This window comes from Hemitrygon akajei, chromosome 18 (assembly GCF_048418815.1).
Source record: "Hemitrygon akajei chromosome 18, sHemAka1.3, whole genome shotgun sequence".
NCBI classification, from domain to species: Eukaryota; Metazoa; Chordata; class Chondrichthyes; order Myliobatiformes; family Dasyatidae; genus Hemitrygon; species Hemitrygon akajei.
The window spans coordinates 40,831,185-40,858,030 of NC_133141.1; the positions used below are offsets into that span (position 1 = coordinate 40,831,185).

The 26,846-nt window shown below is 43.8% G+C and overlaps 1 protein-coding gene across 3 annotated transcripts in view; it reads right to left on the minus strand.

Moving 5' to 3' along the window:
* The window catches only part of znf385c (zinc finger protein 385C), a 408,205-nt gene that overhangs the window by 270,338 nt on the left and 111,021 nt on the right, over positions 1-26,846 (minus strand). The window contains exon 1 of one of the 3 annotated variants that reach the window (XM_073071469.1): positions 6,155-6,262. The exons of the other annotated variants lie outside the window; for them this stretch is intronic. The gene's annotated coding sequence lies outside the window, so the exon portion shown is untranslated. Of the gene's footprint in view, positions 1-6,154; positions 6,263-26,846 lie in introns of those variants that run through there. 3 annotated transcript variants of the gene reach the window in all.

Below are 26,846 nucleotides of genomic sequence, written 5' to 3' on the forward strand. Positions count from 1 at the left end.
CAACATTCACTGATACTCCTTTGTCTATCCTGTTTGTTATTTCCTCAAAGAATTCCAACAGATTTGTCAGGCAAGATTTTCCATGCTGACTTCCTCATGTGTCTTTAAGTACCCTGAAACCTCATCCTTGGTAATCGACTCCAACATCTTCCCAATTATAGGTCAGACTAACTGGCCTATAATTTCCTTTATCCTGCCTGTCTCCCTTCCTGAAGAGTGGAATGACATTTGCAATTTTCCAGTCCTCCAGAACCATGCCAGAATCTAGTGATTCTTGAAAGATCATTACCAATGCATCCACAATTTCCCCAACTACCTCTTTCCGAACCCTGTAGTCCATCTGGTCCTGGTGACTTATCCACCTTCAGACCTTACAGCTCCCAAGCACTTTCACCCTAGTAATAGCAACTGCACTCACTTCTGCCCCGACACTCTCAAACTTCCAGCATATTACTAGTGTCTTCCACAGTGAAGATGGATGCAAAATATTATTTAGTTTTTCTGCCATTTGTTTGTCCCCCATTACTACCTCTCCAGCATCACTTTTCAGTTGCCTGATATCTACTCTTGCCTCTCTTTTACTCTTTTTATACTGTATCTGGAAAAAAACTTCTGGTATTCTCTTTGATGTTATTGGCCAGCTTACCTTCATATTTCATCCTCCCCCAACATTTAATTGCTTTCTGTTGCTGTCCTCAAACTTCCCACTAATCTTTGCTCTATTATATACCCCCTCTTTTGCTTTTATGTTGTTTCTGACTTCCCTTGTCAGCCACGGTTGTGTCATCCCGCCATTAGAATACTATTTCTTCGTTGAGATGTATCTACCCTACGCCTTCTGAATTACTTCCAGAAACTCCAGCCACCATCCCTGCTTGTATCCCCTTCCAATCAACTTTGGCTAGCTCCTCTCTCATGTATCTGTAATTCCCTTTACTCCACTGTAAAACTGATTAAACTGACTTTAGCTTCTCCCTCTCAAATTGCTTGGTGAAGTCTATCATATTATGATCACTGCCTCCCAAGGTTTCTTTATCTTAAGCTCCCTAATCAAATCCAGTTCATTACACAACACCCAATCCAGAATAGCCTTTCTCCTAATGGGCTCAGCTACAAATTGCTCTAACAAGCCATCTCGTAGGCATTCTAGAAATTCTCTCTTTTGGGATCCAGCATCAACTTGATTTTCCCAATCTACCTGTGTATAGAAATTCCCCATGACGATCATCACATTGGCCTTTTGACATGCATTTTCTACCTCCCATTGTAATTTGTAGCCCACATCCAGTCTGCTGTTCTGAGGCCTGTATATAACTACAATCAGGTTCTTTTTATCCTTCCAATTTCTTAACTCTACCTACAAGGCTTCTACATCTTCTGATCCTATGTTACCTCTTTCTAAGGATTTGATTTCATTTGGTTTTTTTTAAACCAACAAAGCCACCCCACCTCATTGCCTACCTACCTGTCCTTTTGATACAATGTGCATCCTTGGATATCAAGCTCCCAACTATGATCTTCTTTCAGCCACAACTCAGTGACGCCTACAACATCGTACCTTCCAAACTCTAAATGTGTTACCTGATCACCTATCTTATTCCATATACTGCATGTATTCAAATAAAACACCTTCAATATGGTATTTGTCACCCTTTTAGATTTTGTCCCCATGTTACACTCATTACAATGACTGCAATTTTGTCGTATCATCTGCCTGTCTTTCCTGAGAATTTCACAATCTCACTGCACACTGCATCTAGTTGTATATACCAACTGTTCTAGCCTCAGCCCTATCACTTTGGTTCCCATCCTCCTGCCAATTGAGTTTAAACCCTTCCCAACAGTTCTAGCAAACCTACCGGCAAGGATATTAGTACCCCTCATGCTCAGGTGTAACCCATCCCTTTGGTACAGGTCATACCTTCTCCAGAAGAGATCCCAATGATCCAGATTGTCAGACATTGGGTCCCTGATGTCACTTACAATGTGTAACCACATTAATTAATAGTAGAGACTTCTAATGTTGTAAGGATCTTACAAAGAAGATCTGCAATAAAATTTCCCTTCGCAGCCCCAACAACTCTGGTTCATTCGGGACCTTCAGTGGTGCTTACATCGATTTTCATGATCCTTTGTGTTTCCTCCACGTCCAAAAGACGTGGAAGTTGAATTGTTAATTCCCACTGTAAATTGACCCTATTGTGTTAGTGACTAGTAGAATTTGGGCAAGTTGATAGGTGTATGGGAAGAATGGGTTTGGTGAAACTGGGTGGTGCATGGCCAGAGTGGAGTTGATGGGCCAGTCAGCCAATTTCCATGTTGTATTCCTTGCTGTTTCCTTTGGTTAGCCATGTGATATTCTAATGTACAAATTAGGATCATGAATAAGCCACTTGGTTTGTAAAGCCTACTTTCCCACTTTGTAAGATCATGGGTCTTGTTCACATTAGCTTCACTTGTCCCCTGGTAAGAACCTTTCACCCCACTACTTATTAAGGACTGTTTCCATCACTCTTTGTGGTAGATAGTTTTAAAGTCTCATAACCCTCAGAGAAAAGAATTCACCTCATCTACAATTTAACTGGGTGATCCCTTAGTTTTGAACTAACTGCTAGCTCAACATTCTTCCATATAAGGAAATATCCTCTCCACATCCATCCTGTGACTCTCATGTTGGCATTATGGATTTGAATTAACAATAAGGATTCATGATTATAGCTGTAACTACGGTATTACAATTCTCCGGCAATAGTTCTAACATCTTACAGAATATAACACACACATTCACATTGGACTTCATCATTAACAGCCATAAATCTTGCAGCATAGAACAGACCTTGTTACTTGACCCGCCCTGATCTCATCCAAACATTTTGGAATGTCATGCCCCTTAGCGACAGGTGAAATAATATGCTGTCAATTTATCATCTGGCCTTAGACCACTGAAAGATGTGTGCTTGTTAACATAGCACTCAGAACATCGCCTCCCAACAGCACATAACACTGACCCTTTACATATGACATTTACATCAAATCCGCAAGTATAATGTTGCCAAGCCAAAGCAGCAATAATATAATTACTCAGCAATTAATGATTTTTTTTTGAGAACAGCTACATACAAGTGGCTGCTTCAATTTCAGGAGAAATTGTGAGAGCAGCAAGGAAGCAAACTCATTGCTCCCTTTCATTGCTGACTGTGATGGAATCTGAATTCTTGCCCATTGGGTCATCATTTTACCATGTTATATAAAAAAAAATGTGGCTCTCAGTATCTTTTAAATAGAGTATAGCTCTTCTGAATATAAATGAGACAAATCTGAATTTCCACGCTTTATGACTCTATGAAGGATTTAAAACAACAATCTCAGATAAAGAAAAATGTGAAGCAGAATATGCCATTTATTTCAAACCCATGACCACCATACCATCAGGCCAAACCTGCGGTAATATAATTACATTGTAATTAGCTGATTTCATCTCCAGAACTATGGAAGAAACTGGATTTATGACCTAATCTTTTATTTCAGAACATTTGGGAACATCTGTTGGAAAAGAGATATTAAGTTCCTGCAGACAAAACTGCAATTCTTGCTGTCTACTTTTAAAGTTTAATGTCTCATAAATGGTTTATTATGCCTTACATTGTCACCAAGTAATAGAAGTGACATTTTTTTTTATTTTATAGATTGCAACAACTTAAACTGGTAGCAACTGTAAAAACACCATTTTATGGTTTATTTACATAGTTCAATAAGCATCATTAAAAATTCCAGCTTCTTAGCAGGACCGTTTGGAACTGCAATTCCCGAGTTCTAACTTTAGCACAGAGATTAACGTATTAATAGAAAATTTGCCTGGTGCAGATTTGACACAGCTGTTAGCTGTGCAACCACAGTCGTCAGTCAGGTAGTGGGCAAGGAGGAATTGGGAGAGAATATAGCTTATTGCACCTGCCTCTCAATATCTTATAGTGATCCCAATTTGCAACTGGTTTACTGCATGCTTAATACATAGGCGTTTGATATAAACATATTAATCAATGGTCTGGAACATTAATCAATCCTTTTTTATTGTATAAAAGTAAAGTGCAGTCCTGTTCAGGCACAACATAACACAACACAAACATCAAAGGATGTTGGAAGGACAAATGAGCTCACATAAGAGCCAACAGAAAGATAATACAGGTCCTATTATATCCAGCATAGTGGGAGGGCTTATTCTTCATGTTCACAGTCTCTTCATGTAAGCTATTAATATCAATTGTAAATAGTTGAGGACACAGCACTGATCCAAGCAGCACCTCCTAGTCACTGATTGCCAAATCAAATATGATCTATTTATCAGGGCTCTCTGTTTTCTATTGGTAAGCTAAACATCTATCCTAGCTAATATGTTACTACCAACCCTGTGTACCCTCATCTTCTGAAGTAACCTTTCATGGGGAACCTTTACTGCATGCATTCTGGCAATCCAAGGTATCTCTATTGGTTCCCTTTTATTCATCCTGTTTATTACCTCCTCAATGAAATCTTCCTTAAAAAATTGTCAAGGGTTTCCCTTTCATAAAACCATGTTGATTTTGTATGTCCGTCTTAAGAATTTTTAGATGTTTTGCTATTACCTTCTCAATAATGGATTCCAGTATTTTCCCTATGTCTAGTGATAGACTAAGTGGCTTGCAAGTTTCCTGCCTTTGTCTTTCTCCTTTACGCACATTTCTTTCTGGTTTTAAAAGTATGGAACTACAAATTCTAGGGAGGCTGTAACAGGTGGATCAAAGATCATGTTGATCAAAGGCTTGCTTTAACCGCATCCCACAATGTAAAAGACAAGATACTGTATACTAGAGAACAGGCTCACATTCTGAAACGCCTTTCCTTCACACATTCATGTGAAGGAGAACAGGAAAATTATGGTTCCAGTTTCCAAAGTAGGGGTAATTGGGGAGTATCATGGGAGAGGTCTGAAGAATCTGGAAGACCACACAACATATGAATACTATAGTCCATACAAGAACAGGCTCTTTGGCCCACAATGTCTGTGCTGAACATAATTCCAAATTAAACTAAATCTTCTCTGTCGGCACATGATCCATATCCCTCCATGCCCTGCATGTTCACGCCAACCTAAAAGCTTCTTAAATGCCTCTATGGTACCTACTTCAGAGGGGTAGAGGGAAATCACAATCAGCTTCTCGTTAGCTAGCAGATTAATGAGTTAGAATGGAGATGAGTAGGCAAGGGGGTTGTTTTGAGGTGAGGCGGGGGAATTCAGGCAATGGATGTTTTTTAATGTAAAATTTTTACTTGAAGAACAATTGCTTGAACTAAGCATCCAGTGCCATCTACAGGTCAGGCACATCTGTCCAAAATGACAGAAGCAGCAATGACAGAACACGACAGAAACATATTCTATCATGCTATGGTAGATCATACAAAGGTGACACAGGAATTATGGTGTAAAGCTCCAAAGTAAAAGGGGTTGGGGAGTCTCATGGAAGCAATCACGTACATACTACAGGCTATGTGCAGTTTCCAATTAACTGAACAACCCCCACATTGTTGTGATGTTGGAATAAACTGGAGCACCTGCAGGAAACCCACACAGGCATAGGGAGAAAATGCAAACTACACTCAGACAGCACCCAAGGTCAGAAGTGAACCCAGGTCTCTAGTGCTGAGCCACCAGTTCTACCAGCTGTACAACTGACATCTCTCCTTTGAGTTCCTGGTATCATTCTGATAAATCTGCACATCCACTATAAGACCAATCTTTTGTAACTAAGGGCACAGCGACCAGAGTTGTTCTTAGCACTTCAGATGTGAATTAATCAGCGACTTGTTTAGTTATACTAGTAGGACTCTCATTACTGACATGAATTCAGGAAATTATTGATGCCTACTCCCTATGGCTTTGAACCATCTCCTTAAAATCACGCAATCAAAATAAGTTGCAATAAGGTAGATGACAGAATCAACAGCATGGAAATAGCCCCTTGACCTACACCTACTATATACAGGAATTCTACTTTGTTTTATTCACCTCCAGAATCTTCTACAGTGGCCAATTAATCTACCAACTAGCACATTGATGGATGTGGGATGAAACCAACACAGTCAAAGTTAGAACGTGCAGACTCCACATCGATAGTACCTCTGGCTGGAACTGTAAGACAGCAGGCTCTACTTGGTGTGTCACTGTGTCACTCTTGGGTCCACTTATTCACGTTGAATATCAGAGAACTAGGTGATCATATCTGGAGTTCTTAAATGAGATTAAAGATTAGCTTTATTTGTCAAATGTACATTGAAACATACTGTGAAATACATAATTTGCGTCAAAAGCTAACACAGTCCAAGGCTGCGCTAGAGGTAGCCTACAGGTGTTATCATGCTTCCAGTGACAACATAACATGCCCACAATTTAGTAACCCCAACCTATACATCTTTTTGGATTGTGGGAAGAAACCAGAGCACCCGGACGAAACCCCTACAGTCATGGGGCAAACATACCGCAAGATGAAACTAAGAAACTTCCTTTGTTATATAAAAGTTGAGGACTTCCGGTAAGATGGCGATTGTTTAGCTGCTCCGAACTTTTGTTCCGTTACTGTCGCTATCTTTGCACTAAATGTCTCCATTTTTTAAACCTTAGTTAGGAATTATTTCGGTATCTCTTACTTGCCTGTGAATATATCTAACTTACAATGTCTAGCAAGAGTTCTAAATCCGGGAGAAAAGAAGCTATGACCCCGTCGGACGAGACGATGGTTGCGCTGGGAAAGCTCCGAGATGAAATCTTAAAGGAATTTAAAACCGCTTTCAAACAGTTAGAAGACAAACTGGATCGGATCAACGATAAAGTGGACAAACATGCTGAACACTTATCTTGCATCGATTCGACTTCTGAAGATTTAGAAAGTCGTGTTCGATATTTGGAGACTCTCTGTTCCAGCTTAGAGGAAAAATCTAACAAACTTCTTTCCAAAATGGTGGATCTCGAAAATCGCAGCAGGCGCTGTAACATCAGAATTCTGGGATTACCAGAGGCGACTGAAAAGGGACCAACCATGAAGTTTTTCGCCGAGTTTCTCTGTGAGTTATTCGGGAAAGATTTGCTTCCGAAGCCGCCCGAGCTCGAACGGGCACACAGAGTTTACGTTCCCCCCGGAATTCTGGGCTCCCGCCTGCGACCAGTAATCTTGTGTTTCCATCAATACCAGGTAAAACACAGTCTGATTGTGGAGGCACGTCGCAGAGGTTCTTTTTCTTTCCAGGATACAACCATTCGCTTTGTGGAAGATTTTGCACCCCAGACCTTAAGGATGCGCGCTGAGTTTAAAGGCGTAATGAAAGTGCTTTTAGATCGTGGTTTCAAACCTTCCCTTCGTAACCCTGCTGATCTACGAATCAAGCTTAAAACCGGGGAATTCAAGTGGTTCAAATCAGCAAAGGAAGCTGAAGCGTTTGTGGCAAGTCTTCCAGCTATCCAGTCATCTTCGGAATCTGATCGGACCTCCTAAAATGGTGGATAAGTACTCCTCGTAGTAAAATTACTTTCTCTGGACTTGGAATTCACTTGAATCACTCAGACATTATTCATTGAAACTTTAAGGGCTGTTGACAATCTCTCCCGGGATTTGGTGTGTGTGTAACCTATTTTTATTCTTGTATAACTTTACCTACAGAGTTCTACAACTAATTCTAACTTGTTTTGGAGGTTCGAAGTCTTTAGTGAAGGCCTCCCTGTTTGTCGGTTCACAGTTCAACTGCTGATTTATTTTTCCTTTGTTTTAAATATTTATTTATCTTTTTCTTTTCTTCACCCCTTTTTTCTAATCTCTGAATTTTTTTCTCCCTTCTCTGTAAATGGTTGATAAATACTCATCTTGAATTTATAATTTTCCCCTTCCGCTTCTTTTTTCTTTTTCATTCTTACTTTTTTTTCCCCTTTCTCTTACTTTATTCTTCTATAATTTTTCACGGGTAGGTTAGTTTTGGTTTTCTTCCGATTTTCTCTGTATTAAGTTGTATATTTCTGCAGAAGGTGTTCTAATCTGTAGTTATGTTTTCTAGTGCATAAACTAGTTATTATTTGCTATAGTATTTATACAGAACTGTTGTTAATGACACAGATCTGGAAGTTGTATTTGGGTTAATTTTTTTGGTAGAGCTAGCTACTTGTTTTGGTAGCCGTCTAGTTTTGGGTTGTGCGGGTGGGATGCGTTTTCCAGTTCCAACATCTCTTTATTGCTTAGGACATGTTTATATTTTGACCTTACGAATCTATGTTTACATCTCTGCTCCCAGACTGCTATTGTACTGCTTGATTTTTTATATGCCCGCTGCCTTTTATGCATTAGTAATTGATAATGGCTAGTGCACTTAAATTTGTGAGCTGGACTGTAAAGGGACTGAACCACCCTGTTAAAAGGAGGAAGGTATTCTCACATATTAAACAACTCAAAGCTGACATTGCTTTCCTCCAAGAAACTCATATTCGTTGTTTTGATAACTCCCGGCTTCTGTCAAAGTGGGCGGGTCAGCATTTTCATTCATCCTTTGCCGCTAAAGCTAGGGGAGTTTCCATTCTTATTAACTCAAATATTCCTTTTGAACTCCATAATAAAATATCTGATACAAATGGCCGTTTTATTATTGTTTCTGGTAAACTATATAACACTAAAGTTGCACTAGTAAACCTGTATGCCCCCAACTTTGATGATGTTAACTTTTTTGAACGGTTTTTTTTCCTCACTACCAGACTTAAACTCATACTCTCTTATACTGGGTGGTGACTTCAACTGTTGGTTGGATCCTAAACTGGACCGATCGTCCTCTGTTACCAGATCACCTACTAAATCTGCCTTAGCTATCCAATCGTTTCTCTCTAATTTTGGTATCTCTGATATATGGCGTTTCCTCCAACCTACGGAGAGAGATTATTCTTTTTTCTCACATGTTCACCATACCTTCACTAGAATTGACTATTTCTTACTCGATAACCAACTTATCCCATTTGCCCACTCTTGAGACTATCAGAGTATACTGATCTCTGACCATGCCCCAATTACTCTCTCTCTGAACTTTCCTGGTCTCCCTCAGAGGAATAAACACTGACGGTTTGATTCAACTTTATTATCGGATGATGATTTCGTAAAATTTATTAAGGACCAGATAACCTTTTATTTTAACACTAATACATCACCTGAAGTGCCATCCCAGACTGTCTGGGATGCCATGAAAGCATATCTGAGAGGTCAAATAATCTCTTACACAGCAAATCTCAATAGAAGATTCCGTGCAGACCTCATTAACCAGATTAAAGATTTGGATCAAATATATGCCCAAACTAAGAACCCTGAATTATACAAGAAGCGCGTTGAACTCCAAACTAAATTTAACCTTCTGTCCACTCAACCTGTCGAACGCCAACTTCTCGAAAGCAAGAGCCGCTTTTACATTCATGGGGATAAGTCTGGTAAATTCCTAGCCAATCAGCTGAGGCGTTCCAAAGCCAAACAACATATTACAAAGATCCGGAAGGAGAACGGAGACTTTACATCGGATCATTTAGAAATTAATGACGCATTTAAAAATTTTTATTCTCGGCTTTATTCCTCTGAATCCCTGAATGACAATATCTCTGTGGATCAATTTTTACAGAATCTGAATATCCCCTCACTTTCATCTGATTTCAAAGCCAAACTCAATGCACCTATATCACCAGAAGAAATATCTTTTGCAATTTCTGCACTGTCCTCAGGGAAATCTCCTGGACCTGATGGGTTCCCTGTGGAATTTTATAAATCATTCTCCTCACTTCTTTCTCCTCAGTTACTTTCAGTATTATCTGACTTGTTTAATTACGGCAAATTGCCACCCTCTTTCAATGAGGCATTTATTATTCTTCTTTTAAAAAAGGGCAAAGACCCAACAGAGTGTTCCTCGTACAGGCCGATCTCTCTGCTCAATGTTGATGTAAAGATCGTAGCTAAAGTGTTGGCTCATAGATTAGAAACCGTTATTCCCTCCATTATCTCTGATGACCAAACAGGCTTTATTAAAAACCGTCTCCCTTTTTTTAAACATTCGGCGTCTATTTAATATTTTATACTCAGTTCCAACTGGGACTCCTGAATGTGTTATCTCCCTTGATGCGGAGAAAGCATTTGACCGTATAGAGTGGAACTACCTTTTTGCAGTCTTAGAAAAATTTGACCTCGGCCAAAGTTTCATCTCTTGGATCCAATTGCTGTACCTGTGTCCTACTGCTTCTGTTCTAACTAATTTTCAGAAATCCCAAGTATTTAATCTCAAATGTGGCACCCGTCAGGGATGCCCCTTAAGTCCCTTTCTCTTTGATTTGGCTATAGAACCTCTGGCGATAGCATTTTGAAATTGTCCTGAATTGACCGGGATTTGGAGAGGGGGTGTTGAGCATAAAGTCTCTCTCTATGCTGATGACTTATTACTCTTTCTCTCAAATCTGTCTACATCCTTACCTCTAATGTTTTCACTTCTTGACCAGTTTAGCCAGATCTCTGGCTATAAACTCAACTTACATAAGAGTGAACTTTTCCCAATTAATAAAGAAGCACAAGAACTAATATTTTGTGATCTCCCTTTTAAAGTAGTCCATAATCAATTTACTTATCTTGGAATTACAGTCACAAGGAAGTTTAAAGATCTCTTTCGTGAAAACTTTGTCAATCTTTCATATGCTATAAAACAGAGTCTGGTACAATGGTCACCTCTATCTATGTCCTTGGTAGGTCGTATTAATGTTGTTAAAATGTATGTTCTCCCCAAATTTTTATACTTATTTCAATCTATCCCAATTTTTATTCCTAAATCTTTTTTTGATTCCTTAGACTCTATTATTTTGTCATATCTGTGGCAAAATAAGCGCTCTAGAATTAATAAAATCCACCTCCAAAAATCTAAAAAAGAGGGTGGTATGGCTTTACCTAACTTTCGCTTATATTACTGGGCAGCTAATATACGTTGTGCTGCCTTCTGGTCTTTCTTCCACGGTCAACCCGAGTGCCCTAACTGGGTGGCAATGGAGTTGAGCTCCACTAAAGAATTATCTATATCTGCACTTCTTGGCTCTGCACTCCCTAGCAGTCTGCCCAGATCAATAGCTAATCCTCTGGTTAGACACACTTTGCGTATATGGGCTCAGTTCAGGAAATGCTATGGTTTCCAGGGGTTTTCCGTTTCTAGCCCTGTCACACATAATCACCTTTTTTTACCTACTATGTACGATTCAGCATTCCATGTTTGGTACAGGAAGGGCATTAGACATTTTGAAGATCTCTTCATTGATAATCGCTTCGTTTCTTTTCAGCAGCTCTCCGTTAAGTTCAATCTGCCTAACGCTCACTTTTTCATATATCTCCAAATCCGACACTTTACTGCTCCTTTAATTCCTAACTTTCCTGAAATGCCTGCGAAAAATGCTATGGACCTATTTCTTTCCATTAATCCACTAGGTAAAGGTTTAATTTCAATTATCCGAGATAAACTAGCAGCCTTACGACGGGCCCCTGTGGATAAAATTAAAATGGCCTGGGAGCAGGATTTAAATATCTCCTTATCCGAGGACAGCTGGGACTCAGTTCTCAAATCGGTTAACTCAACCTCTCTTTGTGCTCGCCATTGTCTCTTACAGTTTAAGATTGTTCATAGAGCCCATATGTCTAAATCTAAACTATCTCGATTCTACCCTGGCATTAGTCCGCTCTGTGATAAATGCAAGAGGGGCGTGGCCTCTCTCATCCATATGTACTGGTTCTGTCCTAGCTTGGAGAAATTCTGGAAAGATGTCTTCACTACATTATCGGGTATTCTGAATCAGCACCTAGAACCTAACCCCTTAATTGCTCTGTTCGGTTTTTGGGGCAAGACAGATTTATGTCTGGGTCCGACCAAATGCCAAATACTATCCTTTGCCTCTCTCCTGGCGAGACGCTTGATCCTCCTTAGATGGAGAGATGTTGCCCCGCCCACTCATGCGCAATGGCTTAACGACATTATGGCCTGCTTGGACCTCGAAAAAATTCATTATTCAGTTCTTAATTCGGATCTAAAGTTCCATAAGGTCTGGGGACCTTTTATCGAGTACTTTCATAACCTTCCTCTTGACTAGGGTTTTTTTTTCTTATTTTTTCTTCTTTTCGGACCCCTTGCTTTCAGCTCCCTTTTTTTTTCTGGTAGTAGGCATTATTATCCTCTGTTACTAAGTGTATTCACAGTCTGGGAGTTTGACTGTCCGGACTTATACTCTTTATACTGTGTGGTGGTTGGTCTGGAGTTGTTGTTGTTTTTTTCTTGTGTTGTGGGGCTTGGGGAGGACACTAAGCCCACTTGTCTTTAATTTAGGTGCTTTTTTGTTAAATTCTCTTCCTTTGTAGCATATTGTTATTGTATGCTTAATCTTGCACTGTATTAATGCTCCTCATTGGGATTTGGGGTTTTTAATTTTGTAAAATGTTTTGAAAAACTAATAAAAAAATTATTTTTTTAAAAAAAGTTGATTATCCATTGTAAAAGGGATAAGTTTATTTTGAATTAAAGGTCTCTTTGTTAATAAAGATTTATTTCATCATCAACATTTATCTTATTCCATAAATCAATCAAATGTTTTAGTATAGGAGATTCTTTCTTTTCCCGTATCCATTTAGATTCCTATTTATATATAAAATCTTCTGGTATATTTTCTCCTATTTTATCTAATTCTATTCTAATCCATGCCGGTTTATCTTCATCAAAAAAAGATGCAATAAATCTAAGTTGATTTGCTTTGTAATAATTCTTAAAATTTGGTAATTGTAACCCTCCTAGGTCAAATTTCCATGTCAATTTTTCCAACGATATTCTTGACATCTTACCTTTCCAAAGGAATTTCCTCACACATTTATTTAACTCTTGAAAAAACTTCTGCGGTAATTGTATTGGTAGTGTTTGGAATAAATATTGTAATCTAGGGAATATATTCATTTTTACAGCATTGACTCTACCTACTAATGTTATTGGTAACATCATCCATTTATCAAGATCCTCTTGAACTTTTTTCAATAATGGCAAATAATTTAATTTATATAAATTCTTTATATCATTATCAACTCTTATACCTAAATACTTTATACCATTTATCGGCCATCTAAATTGAGTTATTAATCGACATCGACATTAATCTCCTTTAGTAAGGGGTAGAATTTCACTTTTATCCCAATTTATTTTGTACCCTGATATTTTCCCATATTCTTCCAATCTAGAAGATAATTCCCTTTGGTTTCACAAAGGGATTAGATATATAGGAGACTGTTTTGAAGGAGGTATATTAATGTCATTTGACCAATTAAAGAATAAATATAAAATATCAAATAACACTCTTTTCTGTTATTTCAAATTAAGGGCTTATTTAAGAGATAAACTGGGTCAAACAATGTTATTGCCAAAACCTAATGAAATAGAAACTTTAATTCATAAAGGAAAAATTTAAAAAATTATTTCTGGTATGTATAATTTGATTCAAAAACAGGCAATTAAACAAGGAATTCGTAAGTCAAGACAAAAATGGGAAACTGATTTGAAGATTAAAATTGATGAAACAAGTTGGTCAAGATTATGTCTTGACAGTATGACAAATGCAATAAATGTTCGACTAAGATTAGTACAATATAACTTTTTACATCAAATATATATTACACCACAAAAAATAAATAGATTAAACTCAAATTTATCTGATCAATGTTTTCGATGTAATCAAGAAATTGGTACTTTTTTACGCTCTATTTGGTCTTGTTTTAAAATTCAACCTTTTTGGACAAATTTAATAGTTTTACTGGAACAAATTATTGGAACACAACTTCCACATAATCCAACATTATTTTTACTAGGCGATATTGAAGGGATAAAACCGAAATCCAAACTGAATAAATATCAGAAAGAATTCATAAAAATTGCATTGGCAGTAGCCAAAAAGGCTATTGCAGTTACTTGGAAATCGGATTCATACTTAGGTATAGATCATTGGAAGAATGAAATTTTTAGCTGCATTCCACTTGAAAAAATTACTTATAATTTAAGAGATAAATATGAAATATTTCTGAAAATTTGGCACCCTTATTTACAAAAGATAGGATTAAATATATAGGTGCTCCGAAGATAAAATTATTGGTTATCTGGGGAAAGAAATAAATATACATATTAAAGCTATTATGAACTCCATGGAGCATGTGGGGATCTTCCGATATCCAGGCATTCTTTCTTTCTTTCTTTCTTTCTTTTTTCTTCTCTTTTTTTTCTATAGGGATATGTTAGGGGGGAGGGGTTAGGGGGGAAAGGGTTGATAATTTTTTTTCTTTCTGTAACCTATTTGGAAATTCAATAAAAAAATTTAAAAAAAGAAACTTCCTTTGTAGGTTTATCTTTAACTCAGTCTGATATTCCAATATTCTCAATGCACAAGCACACCAATGTGTGTAGGCACAGAGCCAGAAAATTCCTTGCCTAATAATTTTAACAGAAGTTTAATGGAAATCAAAATAGATAAATGAAGAATATGGACATTTTCTTCTACCATAATATTATTACAATAGATAATTGTACATTTACAATGCATTTCATTGTAATAAATGGATATTTATCACAGACTACATAAAGATATACCTCTTCATAGGATTGAGTACAGAATATTTTTAGCATGTGGTTAAATAACTGGATTAGTAACTAGAGACTTGGAATATTGATCTGGACACAAGTGTTCAAATCTGACCATGCAGATCCAGAATTTAAATTTAAGTAATTAAATGCATTTGGAATGAAATCCTGTTATCAGTAATGGAAACTCAAAACCCCATCCAGATCACTACTGCCTGTCAAAGAAGGAAATCTATCATCTGTATCCATCTGCCCACAGAGCCACCAATATTGCTAATTTTAAAATGCTCTCTGAAAGAGCCATGCAATCCTCTCTTCAAAGAATAATTCAAACAGTAAGCACTAGTCTTAATGGTAACATCCACATTGTGAACTAGAAATACTATACTAATGTCGCCCAGCTTGAAACAAGACAATGGCACAGCGAGTACAGTCACTGCCTCACAGCTCCAATGACCCAGGTTCGATCCTGATCTTTGCTGCAACTTGTGCGGAGTTTGCACATTCTTCCTGTGACCACGTGGGTTTTCTTCCACATCTCAAAGGCATGCAGGTTAATTGGCCACTGCCCCAAAGCAAGTGGGTGACAGAAACTTAAGGGGAACGTGGAGAGAATAAAAATGGGATGAGAATAAATGGACTCTTGATGGTCAGTGTGGACCCCAATGTATTGGATATTAAAGAAATAAATCTCACCCTTTTATTATGTGCAAAGGTAGCCCATACATAAATAATTATGTTATCAATTATACACAGAATAATGCAGTAAGACCTGACCAGGTCCAGCTGGGCATACCTGCTAAAATGCACTACATACCAATCAGAGGGTAGGAGGGGGTGCAGCAGATCTTATAGACACACATAATACACATATTATAGCTGTCACAGAGGAGAGTGATAAAGGGAGAAGGCAGGGACTGGGTGACGGAGCAGGAGAGGCAGGCTTTAGATTTAGTGAGAAAGACCCTGCATTTCTCACTGGTGCGATTGAAAAAAAACAGGAAGGTCTTGGGTGGAGTGTGGCTGGCAGGCCACCATAGGAAGAGTTGGCAGGAATTGGCTTCAGCTGTGTCCTCCATACACAAGAATCCCCACTCATTAAAGCCTAGTTGATATAAATGTCATGGCCTCATAGGATATAACAGTACAAGCACTGAAAAGGTTGTAACAAGCTAATTCCATAAATGAATCAGGGATCCATTCATTGAAATATTTTGATGCTCTAACAGAAAGTGAGGTCTCTATTGTCAGGGGCAAATTTTCCCATTGGCACAATTTCACCCAGAACTAATTACTTGTAGATACCAAGTGTGCATAAAAATGTGCACCAATGGATCCAATTTTTTCCCCTCCAGTTCAGCTATCTGCAGGCTGTCAAAGCTTTTGGACTAAGAATAGCAGCTCATTCGGGGCAAGGACTTACAGTGACCAGGGGAAAACATCAACAGACAGAGATCAGCAAGAGACAGTGGCAGGATGAGCACAGCAGACACAAATGCACCATGGAGATTTTCTAAAGGATCTCTCAGGGAGCTGACACAGGACACTTGGGAACCATGATCCAAAGGAAGATGCCAGTCCTCTGACATATAATCTGTTCCATTTTTTTTCTGACAGCTAATTCGCAACACTCAGCTTTTGATTGATGCGGCTGCCTTGTCGGCTAACATGCTTTCTCAGCTAATCTCCAACTGTACGCATCCCTCTGTGAACTCCTTGCCAACCATACTACTGAATCAGAAGATACTTGAGCTCTGAGGATTATGCAGCAGAGACTCTTGGCTCTGATTCAGATCTCCGGCTCCTATTTCTACACCAGCATGCCCAGCTACAGGCCTCCTAAATCCCATTGATCCTTCGGGGAAGAGTCAGTGTCACATGAGGGTGCAAGAAAGCTTGTGCAGTGGACACCCAATACCACTCTTGATATGTGTTACTTATTACTCAATGTTAACCTTTAGCCTAATGCACAGTGGTTATGTTTAACATGTTGCCACCTTCTATGGGCAATGTAGTGGTGACTGATGAGCAAGGTTTACAACAGAGCAGTTAGGCTTGCATGGAGATTCAGTACATGGTTTCAGCTTGACAGTGCCCGAGAACCATGCACTTTCACAGCCGTATGTGATAAAAGCTCTTAACAGACCAAGACTGACACAAACATGGTGCTCCATTTATCAGCAAGGACATAGTTAAGTGAAGTCATAGCTATGATATAAACAGCATTAAAAGAATGATAAATGTCAGCAGTCTGCTTAGTTCAGGCAAACAGTTCCTTGGGCTGTCTATCCTGCTTGAGAAGAGATGAACATTGCTATGTGAAGGATGACCAATATAGGAGCAGGTTTTCAACATTCCAATTTAGTTCCTGATAGCTCTGCATACTATATAAATGGGCTTAATTATAATGAGCGTTTGGAATTTTCACTCTTTGTTTGTAATTCAGATTAGGAGTGCCATTTTAGACTTTATTAATGTGAGGCAAAATCAGATATTTTCAATTATTAAAAATTCACAAGAGCCATTAGCTATTGGTTTCTACAAAGCACAGCCATAGCAATAGACCAGCTCGTGTTTTATCTTAATTATTTCTTTGACAAAATCTTCATTCTATTTGCACAAAGTGGCAGCAAATGATGGGCAAGAGACATCTCCTGATCTCCTAGAGCAACTGTACTTAATTTTCAATATGTGGCTTTAGTGTGACGGAGGCCATGAATCATGAACATTGCAGCAGCATGTGATAAAAGCTTTCAAAAGACTAAAGATGACGCAAATAAGATTATTTGGTTTATACCCTCACACCCACATGTAATACTTTTCCAGCCATCCTCACCTCTGTTAGGCCAACAATAAGCATGTCCTGTGGGCAAGTGGGATCAGAAAAGCATTTTGAAAGCCAGTGTTAAATCAAAACTGATAAAAATATAAGTTCTACATACATAACATTTATTGTCGGCACAGTGGGTGAAAACAAACAGAAAAGGGTTTTCATGTAGCTTTTTGTTGTTTCCTCTGTTGGCAATGCATTAAAACCAAGAACTACAATCCTATTTATAATTTTGCAATCCAGTTTTTTTGAACAATGTTTCACAGTCAAAGCTACTGCTGGCCTGGAAACACATTCAGTCTTCTTGAAAAGTGCAGTAGGAGACTGGATAAGGGGCTTAGAATGTGCTAACTTAAAAGTACAGTGCACCCTTTCAACATTGTCAATTTTGAAAGCAGGACCTGTGGTTAACAGAGGAGTCAAGGAAAATATTAACTCAAACACTAGAATATAAAAGGTGTGATAGGCAACAGGAATGGGAATTTTATAAGAACCAGCAACAAGAGACTGCAAAGCTAATAAGGGAGAAAACTGACTATGAGAGGAAAGTAGCAAGAAATATTTAAAAACATAGCAAGAATTTCTATGGATATATAAAAAAAGTAGGCAACTGGGGTAAGAGTAGGACCCTGGAGAATAAGACTGGGAAATTAATAACAGAGAATAAAGAAATGGTAGACAAATTAAATCAATACGTTACATTACTCTTTGTGGCATAGGATTCTGCAAATATCCCAAAGACTTCTGATTGTCTAGTTCCAAACACTGTGGAAAAGCTTTTAACAATTACCATAATGGGGGGTGTGTTAGTAAAACTCATGGGACTAAAGTCAAACATGTTGCCAGTTTCCCAGTCCTTTCCCCAATACCTCCAGTTTTTGACGGTGCTTAATCCATGAGCCTTTTCCAACTTGGAGTCTCAAGATGGCCTCAGCTGTTAAATAATGGTGGTGGGTCACTTTATCGTCACCCTTGAGATGTGTACTATGGGAGAAAAATCATCCTAAAGGAATACATCTCTACTTTTAACATGGAATTCAATGGGAAAAGGATTCACATTATGTAAAATTCCCCAATGGATATTTTTCAAGGAATGCAACCCCTTTGTGACAAGGGATCACATGTATTAGACCTCTGCGACTGATTATACTGTACATGGGTTGAGTAAGTAGGCAAGAAATGGGAAAATAGAATTTAATGTGGAAAAGTGTGAGTCATGCACTTTGTTAAGTGGAATCAAAAGGTAGACAATTACCTAAATGGAAAAAGATTGCACATCAGTGATACACAGATGGACCTAGATGTTCTTGTGCATGAATCATAAAAAAGTTAGTGAGCACATTTGCAGGAAGTGGTTAGAAAGACAAGTTGCATATCAGTCTATATTACAAGAATGCTGGAGATTAGAAATAGACAATTATTGTCACAGGGTATTGATGAAGCAGCACCTGCAATGTGTGTAGTTTTAGTCCCCTTATTTAAGAAAGGACATACTGGCACTGGAAATAGTCCAGTTAGTACATTAGGCTAACTCCTCAGATGAGGTGGCTTGTCCTCTCCTGAACAGCTAAATACGTTTAATTTACTATATGTTAATAAGTAATCTTATTGTTAAGATATTTAAGGGTACGTGCCTATAAATCAACCCCTTGGAAGTTTTCATGTTTTAATGCTTTACAACATTGAATCACAGTGGATTTGATTTGGATTTTTTTTGTCACAGATCAACAGAAAAAGACTCTTTCACGTCAAAGTGAAAACAGCTCTCTCAAAGTGATCTAGATTAATTACAAATATAAAACACAAAATAATTGATTGCATAAGTATTCACCCCCTTTAATATGACACAGCAAATCATCACTGGTGCAGCCAGTAGGTTTCAGAAGTCACATAATTAATTAAATGGAGGTCACCATGTGCAGTCCAGGTGTTTTAATTGACTGTAGTAAAACTACACCTGTATCTGGAAGGTCCAACTGTTGGTGAGTCAGTATCCTGGCAAAAACTACACCACAATGACAAAAGAACACTCCAAGCAATTCTGCAAAAAAGTTATTGTAAAGCACAAGTCAGGAGATGGATAAAAGAAAATTTCCAAGTCTCTGAATATCCCTTGGAGTGCAGTTAAGTCAATCATCAAGAAATGGAAAGAACATGGCACAGCTGTTGTGGTGAACTACATATACCTGTCTGGACTGCTCCTGTGGCTCCTCCCACTGACCCCTGCTGACTGCTCCTGTGGCTCCTCCCACAGACCCCTGCTGACTCCTCCCACAGACCCCCTGCTGACTCCTCCCACAGACCCCCTGCTGACTGCTCCTGTGGCTCCTCCCACAGACCCCTGCTGACTCCTCCCACAGACCCCTGCTGACTGCTCCTGTGGCTCCTCCCACAGACCCCTGCTGACTGCTCCTGTGGCTCCTCCCACAGACCCCTGCTGACTGCTCCTGTGGCTCCTCCCACAGACCCCTGCTGACTCCTCCCACAGACCCCCCCCCCCCGCTGACTGCTCCTGTGGCTCCTCCCACAGACCCCTGCTGACTGCTCCTGTGGCTCCTCCCACAGACCCCTGCTGACTGCTCCTGTGGCACCTCCCACAGACCCCTGCTGACTCCTCCCACAGACCCCTGCTGACTGCTCCTGTGGCTCCTCCCACAGACCCCTGCTGTCTGCTCCTGTGGCTCCTCCCACAGACCCCCCGCTGACTGCTCCTGTAGCTCCTCCCACAGACCCCTGCTGACTGCTCCTGTGGCACCTCCCACAGACCCCTGCTGACTCCTCCCACAGACCCCCTGCTGACTGCTCCTGTGGCTCCTCCCACAGACCCCTGCTGTCTGCTCCTGTGGCTCCTCCCACAGACCCCTGCTGACTGCTCCTGTGGCTCCTCCCACAGACCCCGCTGACTGCTCCTGTGACTCCTCCCACAGACCCCCCCCGCTGACTGCTCCTGTGGCTCCTCCCACAGACCCCCGCTGACTGCTCCTGTGGCTCCTCCCACAGACCCCCGCTGACTGCTCCTGTGGCTCCTCCCACAGACCCCCGCTGACTGCTCCTGTGGCTCCTCCCACAGACCCCCGCTGACTGCTCCTGTGGCTCCTCCCACAGACCCCCGCTGACTGCTCCTGTGGCTCCTCCCACAGACCCCCCGCTGACTGCTCCTGTGGCTCCTCCCACAGACCCCCTGCTGACTGCTCCTGTGACTCCTCCCACAGACCCTGCTGACTGCTCCTGTGGCTCCTCCCACAGACCCCGCTGACTGCTCCTGTGACTCCTCCCACAGACCCCCCCCCGCTGACTGCTCCTGTGGCTCCTCCCACAGACCCCCTGCTGACTGCTCCTGTGACTCCTCCCACAGACCCTGCTGACTGCTCCTGTGGCTCCTCCCACAGACCCCGCTGACTGCTCCTGTGACTCCTCCCACAGACCCCCGCTGACTGCTCCTGTGGCTCCTCCCACAGACCCCCCGCTGACTGCTCCTGTAGCTCCTCCCACAGACCCCTGCTGACTCCTCCCACAGTCAGCAGGGGTCTGTGGGAGGAGCCACAGGAGCAGTCAGCGGGGGTCTGTGGGAGGAGCCACAGGAGCAGTCAGCAGGGGTCTGTGGGAGGAGCCACAGGAGCAGTCAGCGGGGGGGGGGGTCTGTGGGAGGAGTCACAGGAGCAGTCAGCGGGGTCTGTGGGAGGAGCCACAGGAGCAGTCAGCAGGGGTCTGTGGGAGGAGCCACAGGAGCAGTCAGCAGGGGTCTGTGGGAGGAGCCACAGGAGCAGTCAGCAGGGGGGGGGGGTCTGTGGGAGGAGTCACAGGAGCAGTCAGCGGGGGGTCTGTGGGAGGAGCCACAGGAGCAGTCAGCGGGGGGTCTGTGGGAGGAGCCACAGGAGCAGACAGCGGGGGGTCTGTGGGAGGAGCCACAGGAGCAGTCAGCGGGGGGTCTGTGGGAGGAGCCACAGGAGCAGTCAGCAGGGTCTGTGGGAGGAGCCACAGGAGCAGTCAGCAGGGTCTGTGGGAGGAGCCACAGGAGCAGTCAGCAGGGGGTCTGTGGGAGGAGCCACAGGAGCAGTCAGCAGGGGGTCTGTGGGAGGAGCCACAGGAGCAGTCAGACAGGGGGTCTGTGGGAGGAGTCACAGGAGCAGTCAGCAGGGGTCTGTGGGAGGAGCCACAGGAGCAGTCAGCGGGGGGTCTGTGGGAGGAGCCACAGGAGCTGTCATCGGGGGGTCTGTGGGAGGAGCCACAGGAGCAGTCAGCGGGGGGTCAGTGGGAGGAGCCACAGGAGCAGTCAGCGGGGGGTCTGTGGGAGGAGCCACAGGAGCAGTCAGCGGGGGGGGGGGTCTGTGGGAGGAGTCACAGGAGCAGTCAGCGGGGTCTGTGGGAGGAGCCACAGGAGCAGTCAGCAGGGGTCAGTGGGAGGAGCCACAGGAGCAGTCAGCGGGGGGTCTGTGGGAGGAGCCACAGGAGCAGTCAGCGGGGGGGGGGTCTGTGGGAGGAGTCACAGGAGCAGTCAGCGGGGTCTGTGGGAGGAGCCACAGGAGCAGTCAGCAGGGGTCAGTGGGAGGAGCCACAGGAGCAGTCAGCGGGGGGTCTGTGGGAGGAGCCACAGGAGCAGTCAGCGGGGGGTCTGTGGGAGGAGCCACAGGAGCAGACAGCGGGGGGTCTGTGGGAGGATCCACAGGAGCAGTCAGCGGGGGGTCTGTGGGAGGAGCCACAGGAGCAGTCAGCAGGGTCTGTGGGAGGAGTCACAGGAGCAGTCAGCTGGGGGTCTGTGGGAGGAGCCACAGGAGCAGTCAGCAGGGGGTCTGTGGGAGGAGCCACAGGAGCAGTCAGCAGGGTCTGTGGGAGGAGCCACAGGAGCAGTCAGCGGGGGGTCTGTGGGAGGAGCCACAGGAGCAGTCAGCGGGGGTCTGTGGGAGGAGCCACAGGAGCAGTCAGCGGGGGGTCTGTGGGAGGAGCCACAGGAGCAGTCAGCGGGGGGGGGTCTGTGGGAGGAGTCACAGGAGCAGTCAGCGGGGTCTGTGGGAGGAGCCACAGGAGCAGTCAGCAGGGGTCTGTGGGAGGAGTCACAGGAGCAGTCAGCGGGGGGTCTGTGGGAGGAGCCACAGGAGCAGTCAGCGGGGGGGGGGTCTGTGGGAGGAGTCACAGGAGCAGTCAGCGGGGTCTGTGGGAGGAGTCACAGGAGCAGTCAGCAGGGGTCAGTGGGAGGAGCCACAGGAGCAGTCAGCGGGGGGTCTGTGGGAGGAGCCACAGGAGCAGTCAGCGGGGGGTCTGTGGGAGGAGCCACAGGAGCAGACAGCGGGGGGTCTGTGGGAGGAGCCACAGGAGCAGTCAGCGGGGGGTCTGTGGGAGGAGTCACAGGAGCAGTCAGCAGGGGGTCTGTGGGAGGAGCCACAGGAGCAGTCAGCAGGGTCTGTGGGAGGAGTCACAGGAGCAGTCAGCGGGGGGTCTGTGGGAGGAGCCACAGGAGCAGTCAGCGGGGGGGGGTCTGTGGGAGGAGTCACAGGAGCAGTCAGCGGGGTCTGTGGGAGGAGCCACAGGAGCAGTCAGCAGGGGTCAGTGGGAGGAGCCACAGGAGCAGTCAGCGGGGGGTCTGTGGGAGGAGCCACAGGAGCAGTCAGCAGGGGTCTGTGGGAGGAGCCACAGGAGCAGTCAGCAGGGGTCAGTGGGAGGAGCCACAGGAGCAGTCAGCGGGGGGTCTGTGGGAGGAGCCACAGGAGCAGTCAGCGGGGGGGGGGGGTCTGTGGGAGGAGTCACAGGAGCAGTCAGCGGGGTCTGTGGGAGGAGCCACAGGAGCAGTCAGCAGGGGTCTGTGGGAGGAGCCACAGGAGCAGTCAGCAGGGGTCTGTGGGAGGAGCCACAGGAGCAGTCAGCGGGGGGGGGGTCTGTGGGAGGAGTCACAGGAGCAGTCAGCGGGGGGGGTCTGTGGGAGGAGCCACAGGAGCAGTCAGCGGGGGGTCTGTGGGAGGAGCCACAGGAGCAGTCAGCGGGGGGTCTGTGGGAGGAGTCACAGGAGCAGTCAGCAGGGGTCTGTGGGAGGAGCCACAGGAGCAGTCAGCAGGGGGTCTGTGGGAGGAGCCACAGGAGCAGTCAGCAGGGGTCAGTGGGAGGAGCCACAGGAGCAGTCAGCAGGGGTCTGTGGGAGGAGTCAGCGGGGGTCTGTGGGAGGAGCCACAGGAGCAGTCAGCAGGGGTCTGTGGGAGGAGCCACAGGAGCAGTCAGCAGGGGTCAGTGGGAGGAGCCACAGGAGCAGTCCAGACAGGTATATGTAGTTCACCACATTCACCCCCCCTTTGTTTTAAAAGAGTCCCCAGGTGGCAAAGTTTCTTACAAGTATATTTACAGGTTAAGTCTATCAGGTGGTCGAATCTTTCGCTGCGATCTACGTAGCTCCGGCTGCAATTGCACAGGTGCCGGAGGTGGTGATGGCACAGGTGCCGGAGGTGGTGATTGCACCGGAGACGGAGATTGTGCTGGTTCTGGCCCAACTGGAGGTGTCAGGGATCCCTCACGTGTGTGCGAGGCCCCCGGAATAGACGCGTACGAGATGCCCGGTACATGAGCGTTGTGAGGAGTCTGGGTGGGGCTCGGTGTGCGCGGTGTCACCTCGGGTACAGGGTTCATAGTTACCGTGGAGTGTACGGGGTAGTGGTCTGCTGCTCCTGCGGGCGCCAGGTCGCGGACAGAGACCGTGTCCTCCCGCCCATCAGGCAAGACCACGTAGGCATACTGGGGGTTAGCATGCAGAAGGTGAACCCTCTCGACCAGCGGGGAGTATTTATTACTCCTCACATGTTTACGTAGCAGCACTGGCCTCGGGGACGTCAGCCAAACTGGTAGGGTGGTCCCAGTGACAGACTTCCTGGGAAAAGAGAATAGGCGTTCGTGAGGGGTGGCATTAGTGGACGTACACAACAGGGAGCGGATAGAGTGGAGTGCCTCAGGGAGGACCTCCTGCCATCGGGAGACCGGCAACCCTTTTGACTTAAGGGCTAAAAGTGTGGCCTTCCACACTGTGGCATTCTCCCTCTCCACCTGTCCATTTCCCCGGGGATTATAACTCGTGGTTCGACTAGTAGCAATGCCCCTAGCTAGCAGGAACCGGCGCAACTCGTCACTCATAAAGGAGGACCCTCTATCACTGTGGATATAGCAGGGATATCCGAACAGAGTGAAGAGCTGGCGCAGGGCTTTTATGACGGACGTGGTAGTAGTGTCGGGGCAGGGAATGGCAAAGGGGAATTGCGAGTACTCGTCAATAATACTGAGAAAATAGACATTGCAGTCAGTGGAGGGAAGGGGGCCCTTAAAGTCAACACTCAGTCGCTCAAAAGGGCGGGTGGCCTTGACAAGCTGCGCAGTGTCAGGACGGTAGAAGTGCGGTTTGCACTCAGCGCAGATCTGGCAGTCCCTGGTCATCGTCCTGATGTCCTCCAGGGAGTACGGCAGGTTCCGGGCTTTAACGAAATGGTAAAATCGGGTGACACTCGGATGGCAAAGATGTGCATGAAGGGCATACAGCTGGTCGAGCTGTGCGCTAGCACTCGTTCCCCGGGATAGGGCATCAGAGGGTTCATTGAGTCTGCCAGGCCGGTACCGGATATCATAATTGTAGGTGGTTCGTGCAACTGACCCTGCTGTTAGGCACAGAATTCTCCTCTCGAGAGTCGCCCCAAAAGTTTATTCAGTTATTGATGGTGCATCAGCTGTAAATCTGCTTAGAGCAAGCTGTCCTGAAACACTGAGTGACTGTGCAAGAAGGAGACTAGTGAGGGAGGCCACTAAGAAACCTATGACAGTTCTGGAGGAGTTACAAGCTTCAGTAGCTGAGGTGGGAGAGACTGCGCATACAACTGTTACCCAGGTGCTTCATCGGTCGTACCTTTTTGGGAGAGTGGCAAAGAGAAAGCCACTGCTGGAAAAAAAACTCGCATGAAATCTCAGCTAGAATTTGCCAGAAGGCGCATGGGAGACTCTGAAGTCAGCTGGAAGGTGGTTCTATGGTCTTATGAAACCAACAATGAGCTTTCTGGCCATCAGCCAAACACTGCACATCATCAAACGCACACCATCCCTACTGTGAAGCATGGTGGTGGCTGCATTAGGAAGGCTTGTGAAGGCAGAGGGTAAAAAGCATACAGCAAAATACAGGGAAATCCTGGAGGAAAACCTGATGTAGTCTGCAAGAGAACTCCAACTTGGGAGAAGATTTGTTTTGCAGCAAGACAATGACCCTAAGCACAAAGCCAAAGCTACACAGAGTGCCTTCAAAACAACAATGTTAATGTCATGGAGTGGCCAAGTCAGAGTCCAGACCTCAATCCAATTGAGAGTTTGTGGCTGGACTTAAAAAGGGCTGTTCACTCATGATCCCCATGCAATCTGACAGAGCCTGAGCAGTTTTGTAAAGAAGAATAGGGAAAAATTGTAACAGTATCCAGATGTGCAAAGCTGTTAGAGACCTATCCACACAGACTCAAGGCTGTAATTGCTGCCAAAGGTGCATCTACTAAATACTGACTTGAAAGGGGTGAATACTTATACAATCAATTATTTTGTGTTTTATATTTGTAACTAATTTAGATCACTTTGTAAAGATCCGTTTTCACTTTGACATGAGTCTTTTTCTGTTGATCAGTGTCAAAAAGCCAAATTAAATCCACTGTGATTCAATGTTGTAAAACAATAAAACATGAAAACTTCCAAGGGGATGAATACTTTTTATAGGCACTGTAGATGTTGGAATGTTTCCACAAGTGGGAGAAACTCAAATATTTCAAGATTTATAATATTAGGAGTAAAACTAAGATGTATAGGAGCTGCTTGTGCAATGGTGGCAAATCTCTGGAATTCTCTCCCTTGGAAGGTTGTGGACGCTGGATCATTTGGGGCATTTAAAGAGGAAGAAGGCACATTTTGACTGATCAGACAATTGAGGACTCTGGAGAACTAGCACTGAAGAGATGTGGCCATGCCAGGTTTGTGAGGCCAAGTAGCCTACTCCTACTTCTGTCTTATGTCCTATTATGTTATAGGAGATGTTATTGAGAATGTATAAATTCCTTTCAGACAGTGGCAGTATTGAATCCAGGTCTCTGGTGGTGTAACATCATTACGCTAACGGCTATACTACCGTGCCACCTTTTGCAACTTAAGAGTCATAGTCAGAGTTATACAGCATGGAAACAGGCTCATCCATGCTGACCCATGTGCCTTCCTAAGTTGGTCCCATTCCCCTGCATTTGGCTCATATCCTCTAAACCTTCTTACCCATCCATCTGTCCAAGTAACTTGTACATTTTGTAATTGTACTCTTCTCTACTACCTCCTCTAGCAGCTCACCACACTCTCAGTACAATAC